We start from the raw sequence: 12,635 nt of genomic DNA on the forward strand, positions 1-12,635 counted from the left end.
ACACAATACAACTTTGTTACATATAATCACCCAAACTGATGACCAACTAAATACTGCAAAGTTGAAGTCCTACGATCTCCTTTAGTAAAAAGATAATTAGCTCATTAATGGCTCTGAATGAAATAAAATGGCTCTTAAAGCACTTGAAAACAATATTTTCTAAAAGAGACTAAACATTTCATCTGTATTTTTGTATATAGCTTATTCGCTTAGGTCATTTCATCCCTGACCTTTTGTTTTCTAAGATAAGGTGAACTTGTGCCTTGTGCGAGTGAGAATGATGACCAAATCCCAAGATGAGCAGGGCCCGACTGGCAGAGTTTTATGGTGCTGATTAGTGTCTGAGCACGTGACCAACCAGGTAAGATTCCAGACCCAAAGTCAAGCATCCAGTTTTTCCTCTGGGATATCTTTGGGAGAGCACAATCATCAAGATAATAATTATTACAATTTATAGAAACATTTTATTGTTCCTTTTCAAAGGATTTTTAAAAATCCCACTATAAGCAGGAAGAAATTAAATTCAAAGGGAAAACAAGAACTTTATAGGCCATCTGCTCAGACTTTCAAATTTAAATTTTATACATAAGAGCACATTAGCTGTGGGGAAAAAATGTGATCATATTTTGTAGCTGTCTGAGCAATGAAGAAATTTCCCTCTTTGGGCTTTCTGCATGGAAATAAAAGGAACCGTTTTGCTGGAGAAAATGAAATGGCTTCGGTATGGGGGAAATTTGCTATTCACCATTTTATATTTATGGAGTGCTGAACTTACACCGTCCCTTATAAAATATGAAGTAACGGTCCATGCCTCAGGGGTCCACAGGTGATGTTAGGCAAACAGTATTGGAGAGCACCTCACAAAGAGAAATCCGGGCCCCTGACAGCCTGTTAGTGGTGGTGAGTAATGGGATGGGGGTGGGGCGCTTCAGGGTGACAGTGTGCCCACCTGTGTGAAGGGGGACACAGACGCAGGAGGGAGGGGAGGTCCCTTCTCCTGAGCCTGGGCCTTCACCTTACAGCCTGGTCCTAGTGCCTTTAGGCATGTGCTTTCTCGCATGGGAACAGAGCATGGGAGGATGCTGTTGACAGCATGAAAGAGTCAAGGATCCCGCTGAGTCGAGAACGGGGGACAGCCACACGGCTCACACAGGCCGCTGACCCCTGTGAGCCGCAGCTGTCGGCTTTCCTAGTGTTTGATGAGGTCAGGGTGCTCCTGATGCCTCAAACCTACCTGTCCGATGCTCTGTGACAGGGGGACCAGAGGTCGTGGCGAACACCAGGACAATTAGTGGGCGCCATTGCTTTTTTCACTGCCTGCCTTACTCTCCGGGCTGTGATCACCAGAGAGACCTCCATCCTCATTTGGTCAAATGAAGCCTGGCAAACAAACCAAGCCTCTCTCCCCCACTTTGTTTTGCTGTGAAAAGATAAAGAAGGCATGGGGAACATCCAAACTGATGGAATGAAGGCTGACCCTGGTAGGCAACATGGTCTTTCCCAGTCGACCCTAAGAGCTGATACCTTAAAGCACCTAATTTCGAGAGGTATGTGAAATCGTTAAAAAAAAAATACTAATTAAGGAAAACCAGCTACAGGGAAAACTGTGAACTGAGGGTCATGAAAAACAAATTAAATTCATCTGAGTTGGTGCTATTTTGGAGAAGCCTAGAAAGGCTTAAATTAATCTGATGATAAATGAATGAAAGGAACACAGAACTCAAAAGGAATGATAAGCACTGAAAATCAAACTTCATTCAATCATAAGATCTTAAAAGCAAAATAGCGTAGCCGTACAGAGTCCGGCCTCAGTAGTCAGACCACCTGTGTTTGAATTTTAGGTCTCCTGTCTTCTAGCCGTGTGACCTTGGAGAAGTTAATTACCCTTTCTGTGCTTCCAGTCCCTCATCTGTAAAATGGGGCTAATTATAGTACTCAGTTCACATAATTTTGAGGAGGGTTAAATGAGATAATACATTAAAAGTACTTAACAGTGTGCTGGAGATATGGAAAATGCTCCCTAAATATTAGCAACTTTTTAAAAGATTTTATTTATTTATTTGAGACAGAATGAGAGACAGAGAGCATGAGAGGGAGGAGGGTCAGAGGGAGAAGCAGACTCCCAGCTGAGCAGGGAGCCCGATGTGGGACTCGATCCCAGGACTCCAGGATCATGACCTGAGCTGAAGGCAGTCGCTTAACCAACTGAGCCACCCAGGTGCCCCTAAATATTAGCAATTTTAACCCATGATTTTCAAACTATGCGTCAGGTCTAAGGTTCTACAAGTCTCATTCTGGAACACCTATAAGTTTAAGGGAAGGATAAGCAGGGAAAATTTGGTTTCCATCTGCAATCACTATAGTTGCTCAGCTTTTGCATATTTTGTTCTGTTTGCCATTTTATCTGAGCAAAATCCTCTAAGTTAAAACAAGACAAAACATGCATTGGAAGGCATCTGTGATCCGGTCTGTTTTCCCGGTTAGTTCAGGAATCTTGTCCCTGTCTGTCGGTCATCCTGCCTCTTCTTGAACCTCTGCAGATAACGGGCTCTCACCAACCCATAGACCTTTACAATTCAGCATTGTTCAGATGACTAGAAAGTTCTTTTCCATGTTGACTTACCTGATTTCACCCTCAGGTTCTAGTTTTGCTCTCTAAATATGGCCAATTTCTCTTCGGAAAAGATCCCTTTAGATATTGGGGGGGAAAACCCCAAACTATTATATCCTTTAAGATCTTTAGTTTCCAGAAGCAGAAATTGACTCTGGCAAACCTAAAAAGAAGATAAATTTCTTGGTGAGCCATTAGGCTGCTCACAGAATTGAAGAGAAGTTGGAGAACCAGGCGTAGAAGAAAAGGCAGGAGTCCGGGTCTTTCTGGAGGTGTTGGTGGCATGACCCACTTAGGTCTTCCATTCCCACATTCTTTCAGCTATCCCACCAAAGATGTGATTCCCATTCTCCCTGCCCATCAGTTCATCAGCCTCTCTCCAACAGTGGGGCCTGGAAAGGCCCAGCGCACTCAGCATGTGCTCTCCTGAGCTCAGGGAATCCTGGGATTCTTTTTTCTTTAATTTTATTTATTTATTTAGTCGAGAGAGAGAACACAAGCAGGGGGAGCAGCAGAGGCAGAGAGAAAAGCAGGCTCCCTGCTGATCAGGGAACCCGATGCTCGGTCCCAGGACCCTGAGGTCATGACCCAAGCCAAAGGCAGATACCAACCGACTGAGCCACCCAGGTGCCTGAATCCTGGGATTCTTTCATCAAGTTATCATTCTTCCAGTCATACTGCAAAATTGATTTACTTTCCAAGGCACCCATGTCTGAAGGACTATACTGAGCTTTCAATCAATTAAAACCTCAAGAGTAAGGCTTCCAGATTTACTAATAAAACACACAACACCAGTTAAATTTAAATTTCAGACAAACAATGAGTAATTATTTAGTATAAGTATGCCTCACATATTTTATCTGGCAATCCCACTTACCAGTGTTTTATTTTTTAATAGAATTGGCTGTGGAACCAATGCTTGTTCATCTTCTATATTTTAGAAGCTAAGCTCAGGAATTTACATTTATCTCAATTAAATTTCATCGCATTAATTTCAGCTTCTCTTTCCAACTTGTCAGAAGTTTTAAATCTTGATGTTATGTAGTCAGTGTGTTCACTCTACTTCTCAACCTTGAATCCCTAGTTTGATATGGTGACCAGATAGGGCAGGAGAGCAGAGGTCCATAGAGGGAAAGGTAAAGAGAATGAGTGTAGAAAGGATGTTGGGAGTAGGGAGATAGCAAGTCAGAAACAAGGACTCAGTATAGAAAACAATTTAGAAAAATTGGAGAAAGAGAAAGAAAGAAACAAAAATAGGAGAGGTATCAGTTGGGAGTTCTTAATTTCAGGCAACTGTTCATTTTAAACAAAAACAGAAACAGAACAATTATGTGAAGATATGAGAGGCTTGTAGAGCCAATGGGAGATTTGGATAATGGGCAGGAATCAAGGGCTGGACATTAGGAACCAGAGTGAGGGCTGTGAAGTAGAAAAAGACTGGACTCAAAGCCATTTGGGTTATTGTCAGGCTGGTGAGTGACCTCCCCGTGGCCCCACAGCCTTGGGTCATAGGCGAGCTCTGGCAAAGAGTATCCCACTGGCTGAGACTAAGTCACAGCCCATCCCACAGCGGTGTTGAGCTGAGGGGAACTTTGGCCAAGCCCTTTGATCTCCATGGTGGAACCCTCCACACAGTCTCAAAAAGGGATCAGGATGCAATTAGGAAGGGGTTTTTATTATAAACAGCCCAAAATCAATCAAAATCAATCAACCAATCAACCCATTATTCATCAATTAAGGAAGCAAATAAACATAATATTCCCCATGGAAAGATTAAAAGAATAGAGTCATATGCAGATGACTCACTCTATGCTGTCTCCAGCCCAGTCCTCTCTTCGTTGCTGCTAGCCAATATAGTTATGTGCCTACTCAGTACTGACAGTATGTCTGAGCCAAAGCAATGTCAACAGATTCTATCCAGAATCAAACTCATGTTCTGCTCCAGCCCTACCTCCAGACTGTGTCTTCTCTCAGTGTCACCCGTCTCTGTGAACATCGCATATTCCAAATCTGGTGTCATCCTTACCCTTCCCACTCTTTCATCCTTCATATGAAATACACCTCCAAGTCCTGCTGTGTTTACTCCTTAACGTCTCTTGAACCTGTTTACTTCCTTCCATCTCTTCACCTCCACTAGCCTAACCCATTCTAATCCTACCCCTCACCTTCACTACTATAAAAACCACATTACTGCGATCACTGAATCTACTCTGCACCCCCACTCCCCAGACTGTTCTTCACCCTGAAGCCAGAGGAAACTTTCTGAAATGCAAACTTGAACATGACACTACCCCCACCCCCAACATCTCCCAGCTTGGAATATTTCAGTGGCTTTCCATTGCACTTAGAAAAAGATGGAGACCTTAAATCTAGCCTACAAGGTTTTAAATGGTCTGACCCCTAGATAGTCCTCTCGAAACTCTGTATCCGGGGTTGGGGGTGAGGATATGTGATAGTGTGTGTGTGTGTGTGTGTGTGTGTGTGTGTGTGTGTGGTGGAGTGGTCTCCAGTGGCAGGGTCCATAGCAAGAGTGTCTGTTGGCTAAGAATCAACCTCTAGGCTTAGAGTTAATTCCAGCCTTCATAGAGCCCCTATGGTATGTATAGTCCTGATCCTTGTGCACACGTTTACTTAACTAGAGGCAAGTGTCTTGACCAGATGATGGCCCATATTTTTTTCAGCTCCTTCTGTGATGTTTTAACTGACTACCTGGAAATATTCTGGCCACTAGAGGGCCTCATTGTTTTTTTCCCCCTTGAAAGGCACTCAAATCGTAGGTAAGAACTACAAACATTCAGTGGGCCCCAGCTGCTTCTGGGGTGTGTGACCTATGAAAACATTTTAACTATTTTGCTGAAAATGTTTTGAAAATATTTTTATTATCGTCGGGTAGTTTTACACTGAAAACAGTAAGCAATAAAAAAATAAAAGTCTCTTCCGTTGGCATTTCTAATTTGTAGGTGAAACTGGCCCCTTGGAGCTCAGGGGCCCGCAGCAATACTGAGTCCTCTTCTAGCCTCCTTCTGTACTTGAAGAAGTACATTTAGGGTTGCAGAAACTTTGTGTTTCTGGAACACCCCATTTCAACTGTCAACACTCACATTCTTACCATCACAATTTGCCAAAGACATTGTCATAATCCTATCATGACCTTTAACCAAGAGGGAATAAATATGTCCTGGTTTGCCTAGTATGATCACTCTCTCTGACTCCTCAGAATGTCCCAGTTTGGGTGATAATTTGCATAACCACCTCATTTATCCATGTTTACATATCAGGCATTGTAAGAAACTTAGGACTCCCAGGTTACTGCCTTTCTCATGGATTCTTTCCCTCATATACTCTATATTTGATCCCATTTTCCATCCTTTCTCAACATCCAAAATCTGTCCTTTGTGTTATCTGAAGCTCATGATCTCCTGCGTCTAATTTTTTTTTTTCCTGCATGTTCTTTTCAACCTCCTGTTCTAACTGAAATTTGACTCTCTTCCGAGGATTCTGCTTCTCATTTGGGCCTGGCGGGGGTGCGGTGGGGTGGGGTGGTGTCCTTCTTACTCCACATTGCAGCCTTCAGACAACTACCTTTCTCTTCTTCCTAGGAACACCCACTTTTGACCCAACTCATGTCATCCCACTATACCACTTTCTCCTCTCCCTTATTGTTGTGATCAATGGATGCCCCCCAGAACACTCTCACTTTGTTCCTTGAAGGTTTTAACTCATCACTCCATTTCATACTCCTTAATGGCCCTCCTGACAAAATTCTTGGAAACATCAAAATTCACATAGATGATAGTTCCTAAATTCTGGCCTCTTAGCTCTTTGACTTCTTCTCTGGTGGTTATGTCTTTGAACATATCTCAGTTACCAGGGTCATGCCCAGATCTTTCATTATCAATAATTACATGTACTCCATAATCTTCATCTCTATCTTTCATCTTTGATTGCTGTCCACCATCTCTCTAGCTCTCTCCTTTAGTGTCTCAACTCCAACACTACTTTAAACCCCCTAATAACCTATATTAGGTTAACCTCATCATATTCTCAGTATTCCTCACCCTCTCATGTTCTAACATTCCTCTTTACTACAGTTCATCACTATACACCTCCCTGAAATCTTTCCTAGATAGACAGATATCGTTGAGTGGGGCACTTTGTTGGTGGAAGCATGTATTAGATATCTTCTGAATGCCTCAGTGTTCTCAGTAGCAAAGAAGGCACAGGTGAGAGTGAAGGAAGGGAGGAGGTGCTGTGTGTATGAGAGGAGCCAAGATGGCTTGAAAGGGGCTTCTCAAACTTCAATGTGCATGGAGCTCACCCAGGGATCTGGTTAAAATGCAGATTCTGATTCAGTAAGTCTAGAGTGGGGCCTGAAATTCTGCATTTCAAATAAGATCTCAGGTGATGCAGATGCCAGGGGTTCACGGACCACTCTTTGAACAGCAAGTCTCTCGGATAAGGTTTCTTAATCTTGGTACTCTTGCCATTTTGGACCAGATAATTATTTATTTTGGGGGGCTGTCCTGAACATTGTAGGACATTTAGCACATTCCCTTTTATAGTTTAGCTCTGAGCCCATATATTTCTCTACCACATTCAACTGGAAATGCCCAGTTCTGGCCAAATCCTACTCTCTGCTCCATGCCTGCACCTGTATAGTTGAATATGACTGGAGAAAACACACAATCATAATATAAATCCATAAGCATCAAGCAGATCCTTAATGCTGCTCATTGTCCTTACTACATTTTCTTAATCTACTTAAACACTTATTTTCCTACAGTAGTGGTTCTTAGCCAAGGTTGATTTTACTCCCTCAGTGGATACTTGCAATGTCTGGAGACTTGTTTTTAAATTTTAGTTCCAGTACAGTTAACATACAGCATTATATTAGTTTCAAGTGTATAATGTAGTTGTTCAACAATTCTATATATTATTCAGTGCTCTTCAAGATAAATGTACTCCTAATCCCCTTCACCTATTTCACCCATTTCCCCCCTCCCACCCCCCGCCACTGCCCCTCTGGTAACCATCAATTTGTTCTCTATAATTAAGAGTTTATTTTTTGGTTTGTCTCTTTTTTCTTTTTTGTATGTTTTGTTTGTTAAATTCCACATATGAGTGAAATCATATGATATTTGTCTTTCGCTGACTGACTCAGTCCATGTTGTTGCAAATGGCAAGATCTCATTCTTTTTTATGGTTGAATAATAATATTGTATATGTAGACCACAGCTTCTTTATCCATTCACCTATCAGTGGACACTTGGGCTGCTTCTTGGCTATTGTAAATAATGCTGCAATAAACATAGGGGCACACATATTTTTTTGAATCAGTGTTTTCGTATTCTTTGGGTAAATACCCAGTAGTGTGATTACTGGATCATAGGGTAGCTCTCTTCTTAACTTTTTGAGGGAACTCCATATGTTTTTCACAGTGGCTGCACCAGTTTGCATTCCCACCAACAGTGCAAGAGGGTTCCCCTTTCTCCACAACTTTGCCAACATTTGTTGTTTTTTGTTTTTTGATTTTAGCCATTTTGACAAGTGTGAGGTGATATCTCATTGTAGTTTTGAGTTGCATTTCCCTGATGATGAGTGATGCTGAGCAGCTTTTCATGTGTCTGTCGGCCATCTGTATGTCTTCTTTGGAGAAATGTCTGTTCATGCCTTCTGCAGTCTGGAGACATTTTGGATCATGGAACTGGAGAACTGGAGAAGGGCATGCTATTGGTATATCACAGGTACAGGTCAGGAATGCTGCTAAGCTACTCATGACCATATTGGGTCACTGTAATGGTTACATAAAATAAGTGGTAGACAAGGTGATTGCAAATGCTGGGAACATTGTCAGGGGATGCTTGTTTCTTTGTACTAACAATTATATATGCTATCTATTTAATCTCTATCATATCACCATGAAGTAACATACTCATTTTATTGGGAACTGAGGCTCAGAAAGATTGAGGGCCTTCTTCTAAGCTAGTGAATGCAGAATTAAAATGCAAACCCATTCCTGGCTGGCTATCTCCATAACTCTGTATTTCCACAAGAAACATTATCTTCTTCCTGATTAACACAGAGCTAGGCCTACACATGAGGAATCATTAAGAACCAACACTTATATCTTTGGCCCAGCACAATCAGAAGAGACAGTGACTCAAATGGAAGAAAAATATCACACTGATGACAAGAAAGAAATGGCACTCTAGCTTAGTTTGAACCATTAGCCATTTTGCTTAATGATTCAACTGCACATATACTTCACTAATTTACCCCAGCCTTTTCCTAACTGAGTGGGAGATAGCTGCCTTTTAGATTTTCTGCTCCTGTTTCATTTAATCCTACCCAAGTTTGTTGATACCTTAAGTGACTTATTAATTAATTGGCATCTTGTTGGTAGTATATAGTTCATTGGTCCCTAGCCAGTTCTAAAGACTGGGGTGAGATGGGTGAAATCTTTTGGAAGTGTGCTCTGTGGCTGGGTGGGAATGCTCCTGCTGACCACCTCAGCAGCAGACTAGGGATTCTACCATCTTGCCCTCTGTAGGCCAGTGAGCTGGAGCTCCTTGCCAGATTTTTGTCTTTCAACATAAAACTCAGTTCTTGCTGTGTGGCTGGCCATATCTCACTCTTATCAGCCAGGGTATCATTTCTGAGCTATGGTAGTAGTTAGTAGTTAGTTGGTGAGTAACTTTCTCTGAGTCAGTGAAACTAAGGCAAAGATCATACCATGGGTTATAGCAGGCATGCTCTGGTATAATCCTAGCTCTATGATTTACCACTGGATGACCTAGGGCAAGAGACAGGGTTCTGTTCTCTGCAAAGTGGGGATAGGCACACCTGTGCTACAATATTCCTGTAAAGAGCTCACTGAGCTCCAGCCCAGTGCTTAATGCACGCTCCTCACTGAGGGCTTGATGCTGTGCTAACCCCTTCCTAAGGTTACTTCAGTTAACATTCACAATGGCCCTAAGAGGTAAAATAACATTAAAGTCCTCATTTTATAGATAGGAAAAGTGGGTCAGAGAGAGAGAGAGAGAGAGAGAGAGGGTGCTTAAATAACATGCTTGCTGTCACATAGCCAGGAGATAGTAGCAATAGGTTTCAAACCCAAGCAGATGAACTTGAGAGCCTGTGTTCTTAATCATTAGCCAATAATGCTCAGAGTGAGCAGTTAATAGGAGGTGACTGTGTTGTCATCTTTGATGACGACGTTACTGTTTTACCCTTCTTATGTGGCTCCCTTCTCAACTTTCCAACTTCCTTGGGATCTATGTCTATACAAGAGGATGTTCTGTGCCATATAGAGTCTCACCTAAGACAAGTAAACCAGACAGACATGGTTCCCGAGTTTCTGGAATAGTTCAGTGGGGAAGATACATTGTACAAAACGTGCCAAATGATGAATTAATTGCAAGTGTGATAAAGAGGAAGTCAAGAGAGCTAGTGAAGTTGATAACAGGCGAGCTCTAACCTTGGCAGTGGTAGGGGGCCAGGAAGGCCTCTTGGGTCAGAAGAATTCTCTTCCTCTTTCCTGGAAGCCTGAAGGGGAGGGATGTTAGTATTTTTTTGAGAAGATCCAGAACAGACTTTCAGAGTTATTTTTATGCTAACTTTCTTATTAAAAACAAAAAGAACAAAACAATTTATGGGTTTTAAAAATCATATGAGAGACCATTAGGAAAATTGAGTTAATGAAGTAGGTTAAGTATGAACATATGATAAAGTTTCTTTTTTTTTTTTTTTTCTTTTGGAGAGAGAGAGGGAGAGGGAGAAAGGAGAATCTTAAGCAGGTTCCATGCCCAGCATGGAGCCTGACACAGGGCTCAATCTCATGACCCTGAGATCATGACCTGAGCCGAAATCAAGAGTCAGAAGCTTAGCTGACTGAGTCACCCAGGGGCCCATATAATAAAGGTTCTTAGTAGTTTTCTCCACAGGAGTTTCCTTCTGCTTTGGAAATACCCATCCTCCCTCCGTTCATGTGAAATTTCATCCAGTCTACTCTAGCTGCCCTATCCTCATAAGTTTGGGGATTGGTGAAGAGACACTGTGTACATCCATTAGAGGCCTTTTGCCCCTAGCTGTTCCCAAATCCTAGATTGTTCCTTCAAAACACAGGCTTTATACCCTTGAGGGCTTTCTTCCAACATACAACTATGCCAGTTTATCATCCTAGATCTGTTTGAAAAATTTACATTTACTTAAGATGTTAAAATACTTAACCCAAGAGGATCAGTTGTTTCCCCATAAAATGTAGCTCTGCATATTAAATTTCCACCTAAAAATACACAGAAGATTTGTAAAATATTTAGGCTAAGAGACATAGCACAAACCTAATTTATCACATGCTATAAATAATAATGAAGCAGTTTTCTAATTAGACGTTGTTTCTCCAAATAAAGACATACCATAGTAGATTATTTCTGTAGTCCTTTTTTTTTTTTTAAATCAATTCATCAGAACATCTGAAATCCATATACCAAACTGGCAGAAAATCAAGATATTAACTTATATGGGAGAAGAAAACCCCTAGAGATTTCCATTTAAATATGTACATCCTGGATCCATTTCAGGTTCTGATTTAAAATCAGGGGTTCAATATTTTATAGCAGATTATAGGCAGAATCCAGAGAATTAGATGAGACATTTTCTGACTTGTATTATCTCCTTGATGAACCAAAGCCTTGCTTTCAGATTCATTTTCAGTATGATTTCCCTGTTGGATACGTCCTGGATGCCATGGTGAGAAGCCAGCAGGAAAACTCCAGGGAAGAGGTCAGAAAGATGCTATCAGAAAGAGAAATATCATGGGACAAGGACTAAAAATTGGAAACAATGAGAAAGGGAGGAAGGGAGTGAGAGAGAGAGAGAAAAAAAGAGAGCGCTATATATCTATATCATCTATATCTATTTCTATATGGAGAGAGAATTTTCATGCAAGGAAGAACAATATAAGAAATAATACATGGAGTACTGCCACTAACATGATCATTTTGGTTCCTCTTATTTAAACCCTCTTTAAGCCTTCACTTGTAATTAATAAGAACTGCTGTTTAAAAAATTTCAGAAGGGCTTCTGTTTAGTGTTGAAACATAAAAGAAAAATATTGGCCTTTCATCATCTCCAAGAGAAAAAAAACCCTACACGATTTATGTATATACTTTGGAATCAAAGCCCCTTTTAAGTCTCTTGGAGCTGATCATAAATAGAAGCCAAGTCTGATCTTCTCAAATAATAAAAGTGGAAAAAAAGATAATGCACCCTACCATTTAAGCATTTGGACCACATCATTAAGTGTGGTTCAAGTAAGTGCCATTAAATTAGTCCTAAGAATGCAATGCATTGGAATTTGTATAGTAGGAACTGTTTTTCTGTAAGGAAGCAACTGCTGATTAAGGAGTAGTAATAGGGAAACTCTTTATGGTTGCTTTCCCAAGAATGGTGCTGGCATCCACTGAGCTGACCACTAAACCTCCCTAACCCAGTTTCCCTTGAGACTAATGCTGTTGGGTATGGTTTTTCCTCTAAAGGGAAATTGACAACCTTACTCTTCAAGTGGAGGAAACATGAATTATATATATTAGTGCTAGCACTCAGTTAAGCAGGTTACTTACTAGACAGTAGAGTTTTGATGGAGGTGAAAACTTATCCTGGGGAGAAGAAATTAGCTATACATTTGGTGATGAAGGCAGCTGAATTTTTCCCCCAAAAGGCCAATTTAGATGCACAACCTGAAGTGTGTAGCCAACATGTGGTGGAGAGCCTGCTGAAACTTAATACGTTTCCCCACTGAAGTACATTTGGGAGGTGGGGGGAAGTTCAAATAGAGATAAACAGCAATCTAAGACCAGGGAAGCATCCTTAGAGACAATCATTTTTTAGACAGAAAACAGAAAGGCTTATGTATACAGCTGGTATTTACATGAATTCCTCCCACTGATGCCTGGGACTTTGGAAGACAGACCAAGAGATAGGAGGGAAGCAGCTGTCTGGGCAGATGTTGTCAACAAATAGGATT

The sequence above is a fragment of the Mirounga angustirostris genome, unplaced genomic scaffold, assembly GCF_029215605.1.
Source record: "Mirounga angustirostris isolate CCGP_5_RB_7025 unplaced genomic scaffold, mMirAng1.0.hap1 SCAF_5, whole genome shotgun sequence".
Lineage (NCBI taxonomy): Eukaryota > Metazoa > Chordata > Mammalia > Carnivora > Phocidae > Mirounga > Mirounga angustirostris.